Below are 14,213 nucleotides of genomic sequence, written 5' to 3'. Positions count from 1 at the left end.
CATTCACTTCACTCATCCTAATGTTCTTGAGATGCTCTAAACTTGTAGGTGAAGACACTCAAACAAGCAATAAAGAAGCATGGAAACATTCAAGCCAAAAATATATGGATGCATATAATCGAAAAACACCACGCATTAAGATAAATGCACAACATCCATCGAGAAATTGCCTAATCAAAGGAAAGGATTCAAATCACATGGTGGCCAAATCATGCAATTAAAAAAATATAGAGTACTTGAAGGGCAATTTACATTTACTTGGTATTCCCAAAATTAACCATAAAGAACTCAAAAACCAAGTGACAAAATATAACCTCAATCAAAGAATCCAACAATGAGTATAAACAAAATGATGTTAAGGTAACATCCTGTTTAGTACTCAGCAACAATAAATAGTAAACAAGATTAATAATCCAACACTTATAATAAAAAATAGAAAAAATCTACTAACAAAATAACTAATTAACTAAATAAGTAAAAGAAATGGTTATAATTGGTGTTTAGTAGTGTTAGATGATGGTAGAGAAAGGGGAAGAAAGGAAGAGAAGAGAGATGAAGGAAAGGGATGGAAAGAGGAGAAGAAAAGAAGATGGTGGAATAAGGCTAACCACGTGTGCGCATAGTGGATGCGTAAGCGTGGTGGTGGTGAAATGGGAGCGACGCGTACGGTGGAGCACACGTACGCATGGTTTGTTATTTGGAGCGGCAACGCGTACGCGTGGGTTGGGTTGTGCTAGAGGCACAATGCTAGCCCAACCTTCGCACAACTCTTGGGTCAATGTATGGAGGGGTGAAACTTCTGCATCCACGCGTACACGTAGCGCATGCGTGCGCGTGAATGGTCGAAAATACTTGGGTCACGCGTACACGTGGTGTACGCGTACGCGTGGGTTGGTGCTCTATTTTTCAAAATTTTCCATGTTTTTGCACCAAACCAAGCATTCCAAACCTCCAAACAGCTACTAAAATACCATGAAATCTTATTTAACATGCTAAACTACCAAATAACTTCACAATCAAAACAAAACATGAAATCAAATCTATTTTGCCAATATTTACAAAAGAGAAAAAATGAAAAGAGTTTACCACGGTGGGGTGTCTCCCACCTAGCACTTTTATTTATTGTCCTTAAGTTGGACTTATGGGGTGCTCCTCATCAAGGTGGCTTGTGCTTGAACTCATCTTGGAACTCCCACCAATGCTTGGTTCTCCATTGTGCCCCAAGACTTCTCATAAGTTGCACCAAGTCTTGATTGAGTTCTTCACAAGCTTGGGGCTCCCAAAGTCGATCCTCATGTATGCCGAGATCCCATATCTTGTTTCTACACCCATCTTCAAATTGATCATCATTATTCCATTTGGGTGGTAAGCAAGAGGAATTCTCAATCAAGCAACCAAACATCATCGTAGACCCAAGCAATCTAGTTCTACACCAACCCTTGCTATTATGCTTGGAACATGTCACCATAATGAACCTTGATTTACAATGCCAACCACTAACAATCTCCCTTTTGCTCTTAAAACCACAAAGATGTCTAAGTTGACCATCCGTTTCAAGCAAACCATATTCAAGGGGAATCATAAAGCTTAAGTATAAGGAATTTACCCACTTGAATGAAAGAATGGATGGTGATGGCTTGGGGAGAGGTATCTCCAATGTCCTTGCAAGCTCTACTCCCTTGTGTTCTTCCTTAATTACCTTCACCTCTTTACAAACTTCTTCAATTTCAATCCTTTGTTCGTCAATTTCATCTAACTCTTCTCCATCTCTCAAGTCATAGATGGGAGAATTAGATAAATCTACCTCTACATTGCTTTCTATCTCATTGGGAGAAGGTTCTTCAAGTTCAAAGGATTCACCACCAAGAAGGTTGGATGCATGATCTTCATCACCAAGGGAACTCAATTCTTGCTCCATTCCCTCCAAGTCTTCATTCAAGAATTGTTTTGGAGGTTGTGCACTTTCCCCCTTCAACATCTAATTCAATCTCCTTGGAGGAGTTTTCTTCCTTAACTCTAGGTTTCCATGGAGGTTCCGCATCTCCTAAATCTTCAACCACTTCTTCCTTTTCTTCAACAATTAAAGCTTCCTCCAATTGTTCCAATACAAAGCAACATTCCTCATTTTTCACCGGTGTTTCCAATCTCTCTGTCATGCTAGGCTCTTTATTTAATTCTCCACATGTGGCCATGGAAGTTCCTTGAGTGTTTAAGCGTTGCAAGGCTAAACGATTTACTACCTCGGCTAAGGCGGCCGTGAATCCTAGTTCCTCCCTCTTTATCTCTTCTTGCCTTTGAAGGAATAAGGAGAGAGAATCATCCATTGGGGCTTCGGGTGGATAGGAGAGTTCATCATTTTGGAGGAGAGGTTCATAATAGGAAGGTGGTTCTTCTTGGTGGAAATATAGAGGTGGTGCATGTGAAAGGTATGGATCTTGGGAGTATTGATGTTGGAATTTTGGTGGTTCTATAAATTTTCTTACATAATGGTCACAAGGATGAGGTAAGGGTGATTGGTCATATGATAGATGAGGGTCATAGGAGGGAGTTTGGTAAAAAGGGGCTTGTGAGTATGGTTGAGGGCTATGTTGAGGAGGTGGTCCATAGGCATGTGGTGGTGGTTAGTGACACATACAATAAGGACTACCACATCCATTAGATTGGTATGCATTAGGATTAGAGTTATACCTATATGAGACCGGAGGAGTTTGTTGCCAAGAAGGTTGCCATGAGCTTGTGGCTCCTCCCAACCTTGATTGTTCCATCCTTGATGCACATCCTCATTGAAGCTTTCATTTCCTACAACATAATCGTAACCAAACTCATAGCAAAGTGAGAATTCATGATGAAAAGAGAAAATAAGAAACAAAAGCTAATAAAAAATAATGAAACAAAGTCCTAAAACTAGCAAAAACTAACAAGCAATCCAAAAATCAAGCTATTCACAATATTCACATATATACAATAACCAATAACATAACACCATTGCAATTTTCCAGCAACGGCGCCATTTTGATGAGTGAATTTTTGTGTGGTATAGAATTCACAATTGAATTCTCGTTGAAAGTATAGCTTCTGAACCAACAAAGAATCCTTTCATACAAACATTTGGTTGTCACAAGTAACAAACCCCTATAAAAATAACCGAAGTATTCAAATCTCAGGTCGTTCTCCCTAGGAATTTCAATAAAATGTTCTTATCATTGGTTATGAAGTATGTTTTGGGGTTTTTGTAGTAAGAGACAAGAAATGTAAATGGCAAAGGAAATGAACTAACAATTACGAAAGCTCTTGGCAAGGTATGAGAACTAGAAGTCCTATCCTAGTTGTCCTTATCAATTGTGATGAGAATTGTTCATTGCTCCCACTTAGTTAACCTCTAACAATGGAGGAAAGTCAAGTGGACGAATTAAATTGAGTCCACAAGTCCTAGCCAACTCATAATGAAAGACTAGCTTTAGTGGCATTCAAGTCAATTAGCAACTTCTAATTATCAATCAACAAAGGAATTAGATAACTCAAGAGTCACCAATTACTCAACTAAAGCCAAGAAAAACAAAATCTAATTCATAACTAAAAGAGGCATTTCATCAAACACATAAAAGGCAATAAAGGTAAACAACATGAATTGCAAGAATTAAGGAGAGATCTAACTACAATGGCGAGAGATCAATAATAGAGAATCAAAGAAAACATGAAAAGATATTAAAATCATAAATTGCATTGAAAGAGAAATGGAGATCTACATAAGAATTCATAAAGCAAAAGGAAAATTAAAGCAAGAGAAAAAGTAGATCTAGATCTAAGAAATTAAACTAAACTTAATCCAAATTCTAGAGAGAAGGGAGAGCTTCTCTCTCAAGAAACTAACTTTTCCTCCAAAACTAAACTAAACTAAACTACTGTGATGGATGCCTTGATTCCCCTTTAAATTCTGACTTAAATAGCATCAGAGATAAGTTGGATTTGGGTCTGGGAAGCCCAGAATTCGCCCCCAGCATTTTGCCTTTAAGTGAGTCACGTGCAAGCATCAACGCGTACGCGCCATGTACGCGTACGCGTCGCTTGGCAATTTCCTATCCACGCGTATGCGTCATGTACGCGTACGCGTCATGTACGCATACTTATCGCCATGCGACTTCAATTTTACACGTGCACGTCAACTGTGCTTGCGCGTCGATGAGTTCATCCCAAATCCTTGATTATCCATGATTTATTCACTTGCATGCTTTTCCTCTTCATCCCTTTGATCCATTCCCAGCCTTTCCATCCTGAATTCACTAACAATCCTATCAAGGCATCTGGTGGAATCAAAGGTGAATTAATATTGACACATTAAAGGTATAAAAAGTATGTTTTCACACTTAAGCACAAATTAGGAGACAATCATGAAACCATGCTATTCCATTGGATAAATGTGGGTAAAAGGTGATAAAATCCTCTAAATTGAGCACAAGATAAATCCTAAAAATTGGGTTTATTAGTGTCCAAGGCTTTGAGCATCAATGGTTAGGAGGGTCTAAAAGAAATAAAATCTTGGCCTAAGTAGCTCAAACAAGCTGTCCCTAACTATATGCTTGTGGTGTGAAGGTGTAAAGTAAAATGCTTAAGATTGAGCAGTTAAAGTTGTGATCCAAAGCAAAAAAGATTGTGCTTAAGAACTCTAAACACCTCTATCTGAGGATTCTAGCAAAGCTAAATCACAATCCAAAAGGGTTCACCCAATTAAGTGTCTGTGACATTTATGTATCCGGTGGTAATACTGGAAAACAAAGTGCTTAGGGCCACGACCATGATTCTAAAAAGATGTGTCCAAAAATAAAAAAGAACTAAACTAGGAGATTCAATAATATCATCTGGATTCTAAGTTCCTAAAGATGCCAACACTTCTGAGCTTTAACGGATAGTGAGATGCCAAAACTATTCAGAAGCAAAAAGCTACTAAGTTCCACTCATCTAATTGAAACTGAGCTTCATTGAAAACTCTTAAGATTTATTGTATTTTACTCTTCTTTTTATCCTACTTTTTTTAATTGCTTGGGGACAAGCAACAGTTTAAGTTTGGTAGTGTGATGAGCAGATATTTTATACGCTTTGTGACATCATTTTCATATAGTTTTTAGCATGTTTTGTTTAAGTTTTATTATATTTTCATAGGTTTTAGTGTATAATTCATATTTTTGGATTCTACTATGAGTTGTTGTGTTTTATGGTGATTTCAAGTATTTTCTGGCTGAAATCTGAGAGTTTTAACAAAGTCTGATACAGAGGCAAGGAAAGCGTAGCAAATGTTGTCAGGATCTAACCTCCGTGCATTCAAGCAAGCATTTCTGGAGTTGCAAAAGTCCAAGTGGAGCGTTCTCAATGGCTATGGAAAGCTAACATCAAGGGCTTTCTAGAAATATATAATAGTCTATACTTGTCTTTGGAGATGAAGGCCCAAAACTGGCGTTCAACGCCAGCCACCTACCCTTTTCTAACGTCCAGCGCCCACAAGGGAGTAGCCAGCGTCCAAACGCCCAAAAAGGACCCCCAAGTAGGCATTCAACACCCAAGGAGCCTCCTAGCACGTGAATCTCACTCAGGCTCAGCCCAAACACTCACCATGTGGACCCCAAAAGTGGATTTTCGCCCTACAAGCATAAGCCTATCATATTTCTGTAACCCTTAGTCATTAGTTTAGTATTAAAAGCAGCAGATCACCCTTGTTTAGGATCTTTCCTAGCATATTTTGAATTTCATATTACTTTTCTATCAATATGAGTCACTAAACCTCCTAGGTTGAGGCTAGGAGCTCTGTTGAGTTTTATGGATTAATAAAAGTACTATTATTCTATTTTCAATCCGTGTTTGATTCTATTCTAAGATGTATCTTCGTTTTCATCTTTATGAATGAGTTGAACTGGCGTAAGGTTATCTCTATTCTACATGGGTTCAGAGTGAGTCTTTAAATTCGACAATGATGAACCACAAGCTTGAATATACATCTCTTAAACAGCTAATCCACGACTTCGTCGGGAACTTCCCGAGACATCAGTTCAGCCGAGGTATGGGGAGATTAGAGTCTTTGTGGTAAAGGCTAGAACCAAAGGCGCAGCATTCTCTAATCTGGAAGATTCGACCTTGTCTGTGGCATTTTGAGTAAGATCATCAAGGGGAATGAACTGCAGGAGCTTCACCCTCAATCAGACTAGATCCGAACTAACTTTGGGGTTCAGTCTGGAGGAAGATTGGCGACCTCTCAAGAAAGGCGTTGATCACATACATCCTGCCATAGAAAAAATCATTCACAATTGGAGTAGACAGTGAGACCGGAGTAATCCAGAAGAATAAAGCACTTCCGAGGCCTTAACCATCTTCTTATCATTACATTCACCATCACTGAGTAACATTTTATTTATTTTACTTTTATGCGCTTTAAACAAACAAACAACTTTTGTATCCGTCTGACTAAGATCAAGATAACCACTTCTTGATTCAAGCCAAAAATTCTCGTGGGATCGACCCTGACTCACCTCAGGTATTACTTGGACAGCCCAATACACTTGCTGGTTCAGTTGGAGTGTGGGAATCCGTGCACCAGCGTATGCGTGGACCACACGTATGCATGGGTATGCATTTGGGCAAAGACGTGTACGCATAGCCATCCTCGCGTACGCATGCAAACCAGGCAAAATCGACTAGTCACGTAAGGGAGTTTTGCATATGGAAAAATCCCAGGCCACCGTACGCGTCGGCCACGTGTACGCATGGCCGTAGGTTTTATCAACATAACTTTTTCATTTTAAAACATTTTTCATCTGTTCTTTGAACAGCACAAACTTCACGGACCCAATTTTCATTTGAACCAAGTTTAAAATCATTTGGGGGTCTGGAAGCCAAGTTATGGCTCACTGAAGTTCACCTAAAAATCATTTTTTCACAAAATCTCAAAACCTCTCTTTTTATTTAAAAGCAACTCAACCTCAACATTCCATACATAATAACTCACCTCCCAACATACTAATAACAACCACCATAACTATTCAACCAATAATAACAATATCACCATGAACACTAATCATTCAACATACTCATGCATTCCAACCTATCTTATGGCCATCTAGTCTAGGTTTTCACAGAACATTATATATTAAATACATGAAACCTAAACCATACCTTGACCGATTTTCACATATTTTTGAGACACCACCAAGGCACCCAAAAAGGTCCAAAGTTACCCAACAAAAGCACTCAACCTCCACCAAGCTCCAAAGCTTACAATTTAAGCTCCAACATATACATATACACACCTAATACATATATACAACACATATACACCCAAATTCAATACCCAATACACAAAATTAGAGAATTAACTGGAGTTCTAGAATTCTCACCTTACCAATGGAAAGTTGGGACAAGACTTGGCAAGTTCACCAAGTTAATTTGATCCTAAACACTGAAATTACACGAAATCTTAACACCAAAGTCCTAGAATTTGAAATTAAAGAATGAACATATGGGAAAGAAGGTGAGGCTTAATAGTAACTTGATTATATGGTTTTTGTAGAAAACTCCAAGAGAAATGCGTGGCTGCTGACTGCTCATCAATCGGAGTTCCGAATTGAAAGATATAAGCAATTGAAGATTGGAGGTGATTAGGTTTTCCTCCTCCTCTTCTCACTGTAACTCTCCCCCCCTTTTTTGCCAAGTCCAGCGTGCTTCCCTTTGAGGGAAGGGACAAGATCTTTAGCTTTTTTCATTTTAATGGTCATTTGGTTGGGCCATGGTCCCAATATGTGCCCGGTTCGACCAGTTCGGCTCGTTTGGCCCAATTTTGGGCCAAATTTTTTAAAATTAGTATCAAAATTCTTATTTTAATTTGCTCTATCTTATTTTGCTATAAAATTTATGTTTCTAATTTATTTTATTAAAATTTAATTTATTGACTAATTATTCGCTAATTTTGCGGGGTTTACATCCTACCCACCTAATTAAGAATTTCGCCCTCAAAATTCAGATTCAGTTGCCTGAAAAGAGGTGCGGGTAGTCCTTTCGCATATCTGGTTTGGTTTCCAAGTGTATTCCTCGATTTCAGATCCACTCTCAGCATCCTCTGCTAACAAAACTCATCCTCTGTGTAGCCACTTAGCACTGGTATTATATTAGTAATTCTGACTGAAGTTACTGGAAGTGTTAGGTCCTTTCTTAGTTTAACCGGTTTAGGTTCTAATATGTGATTAGAATTAAAAGTGTATTCTTGAAACTGTGAGACGTGAAATATGTGATTGGTATTGATTATCAAATTCGGAAACTAATAGTAAGATGTCTGATGCTCCAGTTTTAGATCAGCACAGAGGCTTTTAGCACACCGTGAAGCCTTATCTACTTCCTGATGTATAGTCTCGTTTAATATTTCCGATAAACAGTTTGCACTGATGGGGGGAATGGATTTGGATTAACTGACCCACAATCACCTAACAGCATTACTTCCTATACTAGTCCTCAATAACCCCTTTCATTATCATTAGCAACCTCTTTGTACTTTCATTGTGAACCCTTCCATGATTACCACATTTTGGATGACTCTTTATACTCGTTCCTTATCTTCGAACGTGTTAAATGTTTAGTCACACGCGTCACCACATTATCCATTGCTTCGGGTCCCTCAACCCTGTCTTATCAAAATTGGGATACATTTTAGCAAACCTCGGTTGAATCGAAATCCATTCTTGATGGCTTCGGATAATAGTTTACGTTCCCACTTTCTGCATTAGGCATACTAATCTCTTCTTATACTTTTGAATCCGTTTCTTCATTCCTCCCAATCTCATTCTTTGTTTCCCTCGATCTCTTCTTGATTCTTTCTTTCTTTACCAAACTTCGACATCCTCGATAGCTTTCTATCGTCTTCTTACGCTTCTTGTATCTGTCTTTGCCACATTCTAAGACTGCAATAAATTTAGTTTGACTCCTTCAGCTACACCCTTAATATCCAAGTTAGAGTTCTAACTAACCTAGCATTCCTTTCTCCGAAATTTATATCCAAGCATTCTTCAGAAACTTCTTGCTCAGGGCATCCGTTACCACTTCACGATGTTGTATTCTCACGCATCTTAAACCCCTTTAATAATACATTGCAATAATTTTGATAGTTAATTAAGTTCGGTATTATGACTACTGGCACAGAGGTTAATCCTTCTCTTGAGATCCGAAAGCTCTCTTAGCATTCAGGCATCCATATAGGTGGTGCATTCTATTGCGTCTACTTAATCACAAGCAATACGATCAACGAAAATTAAAGCTCTAAGGTTCCTAATAATGTTGCGGGCTCATTTTCGGGTCCAAGAATTTTGCCCTAAGAAATCAACGCCTTGATGGTTACAGCTTGGATTCACACGCGATACTAATATAGGCTCAAGTTGATTTTCAAAATGACATTAAGCTTGAAAGACGAATGAACAATACGAACGGTGTGCATGAGAAATCAGAAGGGAAATCTTATATAGGATCAAACAGAGTTGTACCAAAATAATAGAATGCACATGAAAAAGAACAAAGGTGCATCTCAAGAAAAGAATTCAAATCAAAGACCTTCAGTAGAAAGAACAGAGCGTATAGAGTAAAAGAAGTCTCAGCTGATTTGGAAGAATATGGTTTGCAAATAAGAGCAATTCCACTCACAACGAGCTTCCAATATTCAAGGAATACGTGATTATACCAACACAAGTTCAGGCTCATCCTGGTAGAATCAAAATTCATGCGCGTAAGGAGTAAAATTGAAAAGATGATCAAGTCATTTAAGAAGAACTCCAGATACCGTTTCAACGCATATTTCAAAAGAAAGATTAGATCGACTCGCAAAGATTCGTTGGCACACTCTCTCTGCATAAGGCTTCCTGTCATTCTCTTTCTTCTTCTTCGGCATAACCGGTGATTCCCACTGAGAAATAATTGGTCAGACAATTCCCTCTTCTAGTACTCCCTTCAACTCAATCATAAGTTCTACTGGTTATAATGATGTCTTCGCTTGTGGTGTAATCAACAGTGATCCAATTTTCGGCACAAGTCTATCACAAACTCACTTTCTCTCTTAGATGGAAATTCTGGTACACCTTCAAGAGTTGTCTCAAAAACTTTCTCGTAGTAGGAATTTGGTCTCATCTTCACTCGCCTCTTAACAATTAACAACTAAAGGTTGAATTCGCTCTATTCCTCTTCCTCGAAGTTTTACTGTCACTAGATTTCAAACAATAACTCTGTGTAGCCCTCAACACTCCTGATTCCTTAGATATAGTCCAACCTGCTTCCGCTACGTCACTTTGATCCTTAACCTTCAAGAACTTAACTACTCCTCTAAGTTAACTAAATATAGCTCCATCTCAACAACTAATAATTTTTGACTAATCATCGAGTTGGACTTTACGATTATCAACGCTTGTCATTCATTACGAATGAATATCATATATTAATGATATACAAGGAAGTTAGAAATTTAACTGCTAGTTCGTGATTACCTCCTCATACCTAAAACACCACTTCTCAAACTTTCTTCATCTCTAAGTTACTACCTATTCCTAGCTCCATCTCACTATTAGACATATTAATAAGATCTAGGTCTAAAAGAGTGAAAATAGAGGTTTAGAGGTTTAAAAATCATGTTTAAAAACACAAAAATCTCATTTGCTAAAAACAGGAGTCACGCGTACGCGCGGGCCACGCGTACGCATAGCCATCCATGCGTACGCTTGCAAACCAGGCAGAATCGACTGGTCGCGTAAGGGAGATTCGCGTATGCAAAAATCGTCGGTCATGAGTATGCATGGGTGTACATTTTATTAAAATTTTTAACCAAGTTTGAAACTTGCAAAATGCTCATTTTAAACCCCAAACTTCCGACGCACATAACTTTTTTATTTTAAAACATTTTTCATCTGTTCTTCAAACGGCGTAAACTTCACGAACCCAATTTTCATTTGAAATAAGTTTGAAATCATTTGGGCATCCGAAAGCCAAGTTATGGCTCACCGAAGTTCAGCCAAAAAAACATTTTTCACAAAATCTCAAAACCTCTATTTTCATTTAAATTCAACTCAACCTCAGCATTCCATACATAAGAACCCACCTCCCAACATACTAATCACAACACCACAACCACCACAAGTTAACAAATACAACCATATGCATAATTTCTCGACAATATCAATAGAATCATCAATATATCGCCACCCTTTTCTATATATTCACATCACAATCATCAACCCATTACCCAACAACATAATGTCATAGTAACCAACAACATCTAGCAACTATTCAACCCATAATAACAATATCACCATGAACACTAATCATTTAACATACTCATGCATTCCAACCTATCATATAGTCATCTAGCCTAAATTTTTACAGAACATTATATATTAAATACGTGAAACCTACACCATACCTTGGCCGATTTTCACATATTTTATTTTGAGACACCACCAAGGCACCCAAAAAGGTCCAAAGTTACCCAACAAAAGTACTCAACCTCCGCCAAGTTCCAAAGCTTACAATTCAAGCTCCAACATATACATATACACACCTAATATATATATATATATATATATATATATATATATATATATATATATATATATATATATATATATATATATATATATATATATATATATATATATATATATACACAATACATATACACCCAAAATTCAATACCCAATACACAAAATTAGAGAATTAACTAGAGTTCTAAGATTCTCACCTTACAAACGGGAAGTTGGGACAAGACTCGGCAAGTCCACCAAGTTAATTTGATCCTAAACACCGAAATTACACAAAATCTCAACACCAAAGTCCAATAATTTTGAAATTAAAGAATGAATAGCTGGGAACGTAGGTGAGGCTTACCGGTAACTTGGTTATATGAGTTTTGTATAAAACTCCAAGATGAATGTGTGACCGCTGACGGCTCGCTAATCGAAGTTCCGAATTAAAAAATATAAGCAATTGAAGCTTGGAGGTGATTAAGTTTTCTTTCTCCTCTTTTCACCGTAACTCTCCCCCTTTTTTTGCCAAGTCCAGCGTGCTTCCCTTTGAGGGAAGGGACAAAAGCTTCAGCTCTTTTCATTTTAATGGGCATTGGGTTGGGCCATGGGCCCAATTTGAACTCGATTCAATCTGTTCGATCCAATTTTGTGTTAAATTTTTTAAAATTAGTGTTAAAATTTTTATTTTAATTTGCTTTATTCTATTTTACTATAAAATTTACGTTTTTAATTTATTTTATTAAAATTTAATTTATTAAATAATTATTCGCTAATTTTACAGAATTTACAAATAAAACATAATTAAACACATATTAACTTGAAACTTTTCAAGTAAGAAATATAAAGAGTCAAAGGTTCAGAAGAAATATACACTAACGTATATATACCGATTTGGTTCAAATGCCTACTTTTAATTTTCAAAAATACTTGAGACTTTTTACCATTAGATTAAGAGTACAAATGATATTATTTTTACAAATTTTTTTCTAACTACAAAATAATTCAGATTGAATCACAACCGAATTTAAAAACCTTAAATATTTTATTAATCTTTTTAAGCAAGGCTCAAATTGAATACTCTACTAATTTTCAATGAGTTAATAATACTCGTAAATCTTGTTAACATGTCACATCTGCTTTCTCCTTCTTTCATCTTGAAGTATTCATATATGCTAACCAAGAAATTCATTTTAGTTTTTTTTTAGTTCTTTAGTACCTTCATGATGAAGCATCTTAAATATGGCCCATATTTCTTGTGCAAAGCCATAAGATATGATCCTGTCATGCTAAAATTTATTGATAGTATGGATCATAATGTATTTTGCTTTAGAATTCAATTAGAACTTAGCCTTGTGATTGTCAGTCCACTTATCTTCGGGATTACAATTTCTAAGGCGTTGAAACAACTTGAATGAAAAAAGGTAAAATAGATATGATTGAAAAGATATAATATTCAATTATATATACTGGTTTAGACGTTACTTGCCTAAATTCAATTTTTAACCATAGTTGCAATTTCGTTATAAAATAGTCTTATAACAAAAAAAATCTTCTTAGGCTAAATCTTGACACAGATTCCATGAATATAAGAACCGTAAATATTTTTTTTCTTCAGTTTTTGTTTTCAGGCTAAGCAATGACCAAATTATTATTGAATCTAAAATTTAAAATATTCTTATCTCAACGTTTCTCAGACTAAGTTTGATTACTACTGGCCCTTCAAGTTTTAAAAAACAAATTTTATTTACCAAAATGGCCCTTCAAATTTTATTTCATAGAGAAATCAATCTTTACAACAATTTGTTCATTTACTTGGAAGGATTAATTTGAAAATTTCAAAAATCAATCATGTTAAATGTATAGAAAAAACCATTACTAATTAATCGCTGCGTATATAAGTACATATTTGGCATCTCATAAATTTTTTATTATGCTATTGGAAACAAGTTTGATTATTCGTATATTGCAAGCTTGATATTCTACTATGACAGATTAGATTATTCCGGAATTAATGATTTAATTATAAAAATATATAAATTAATATGTATAAATATACAATAATATCTAATAAATAATTTGGTGACTTATTTTATTTTAGTGTATATAAACTATTTTATATAAAAATATATAAAGACTATTTTATTAAATAGGTGGATATTAACTTACCTAAATTTTTAACAGAATTTGATGTATGACTGATTTGCATAATAAAATAAAATGTTAAAAATTAATTTGGTAGTTAAAATTTATTAGAGACTAAAAAGGTCTAATACAAATTTGAAAATTGATTTAAAATATTACTAAAAAGAAAATTTAAATCTTAAAAAATTATAAAGAAAAAAACAAATAAATAAATAGAATAACTAGGACAAATCGCAGTATTAAGTCAGTTTGGATGAGATACTACATGATTCAACTAAACTAAAAAATGAGACATGGATCAATCAAAAACATATCTCTATGTAATTCGAATCAATCTAACTCGAACTAAAAACAGTAGTAATTCGAATCAATGCTGTTCGAATTATGAGGGAGTATGCATGCTAGGTAGTTCGAACGGAATTGATTCAAATCATGCATGGGGTAGTTCGAATCACTCTAATTCGAATTATGCATGGGAAGTTCGAATCACTCTGATTCAAATTACTTGGTGAGCAATTCGAAATTGGTTGTTTCGAATTA

The sequence above is a fragment of the Arachis hypogaea genome, chromosome 3 (assembly GCF_003086295.3).
Source record: "Arachis hypogaea cultivar Tifrunner chromosome 3, arahy.Tifrunner.gnm2.J5K5, whole genome shotgun sequence".
Lineage (NCBI taxonomy): Eukaryota > Viridiplantae > Streptophyta > Magnoliopsida > Fabales > Fabaceae > Arachis > Arachis hypogaea.
The sequence above is the reverse complement of the archived record's forward strand: the minus strand, read 5'-3'. Positions refer to the sequence as shown.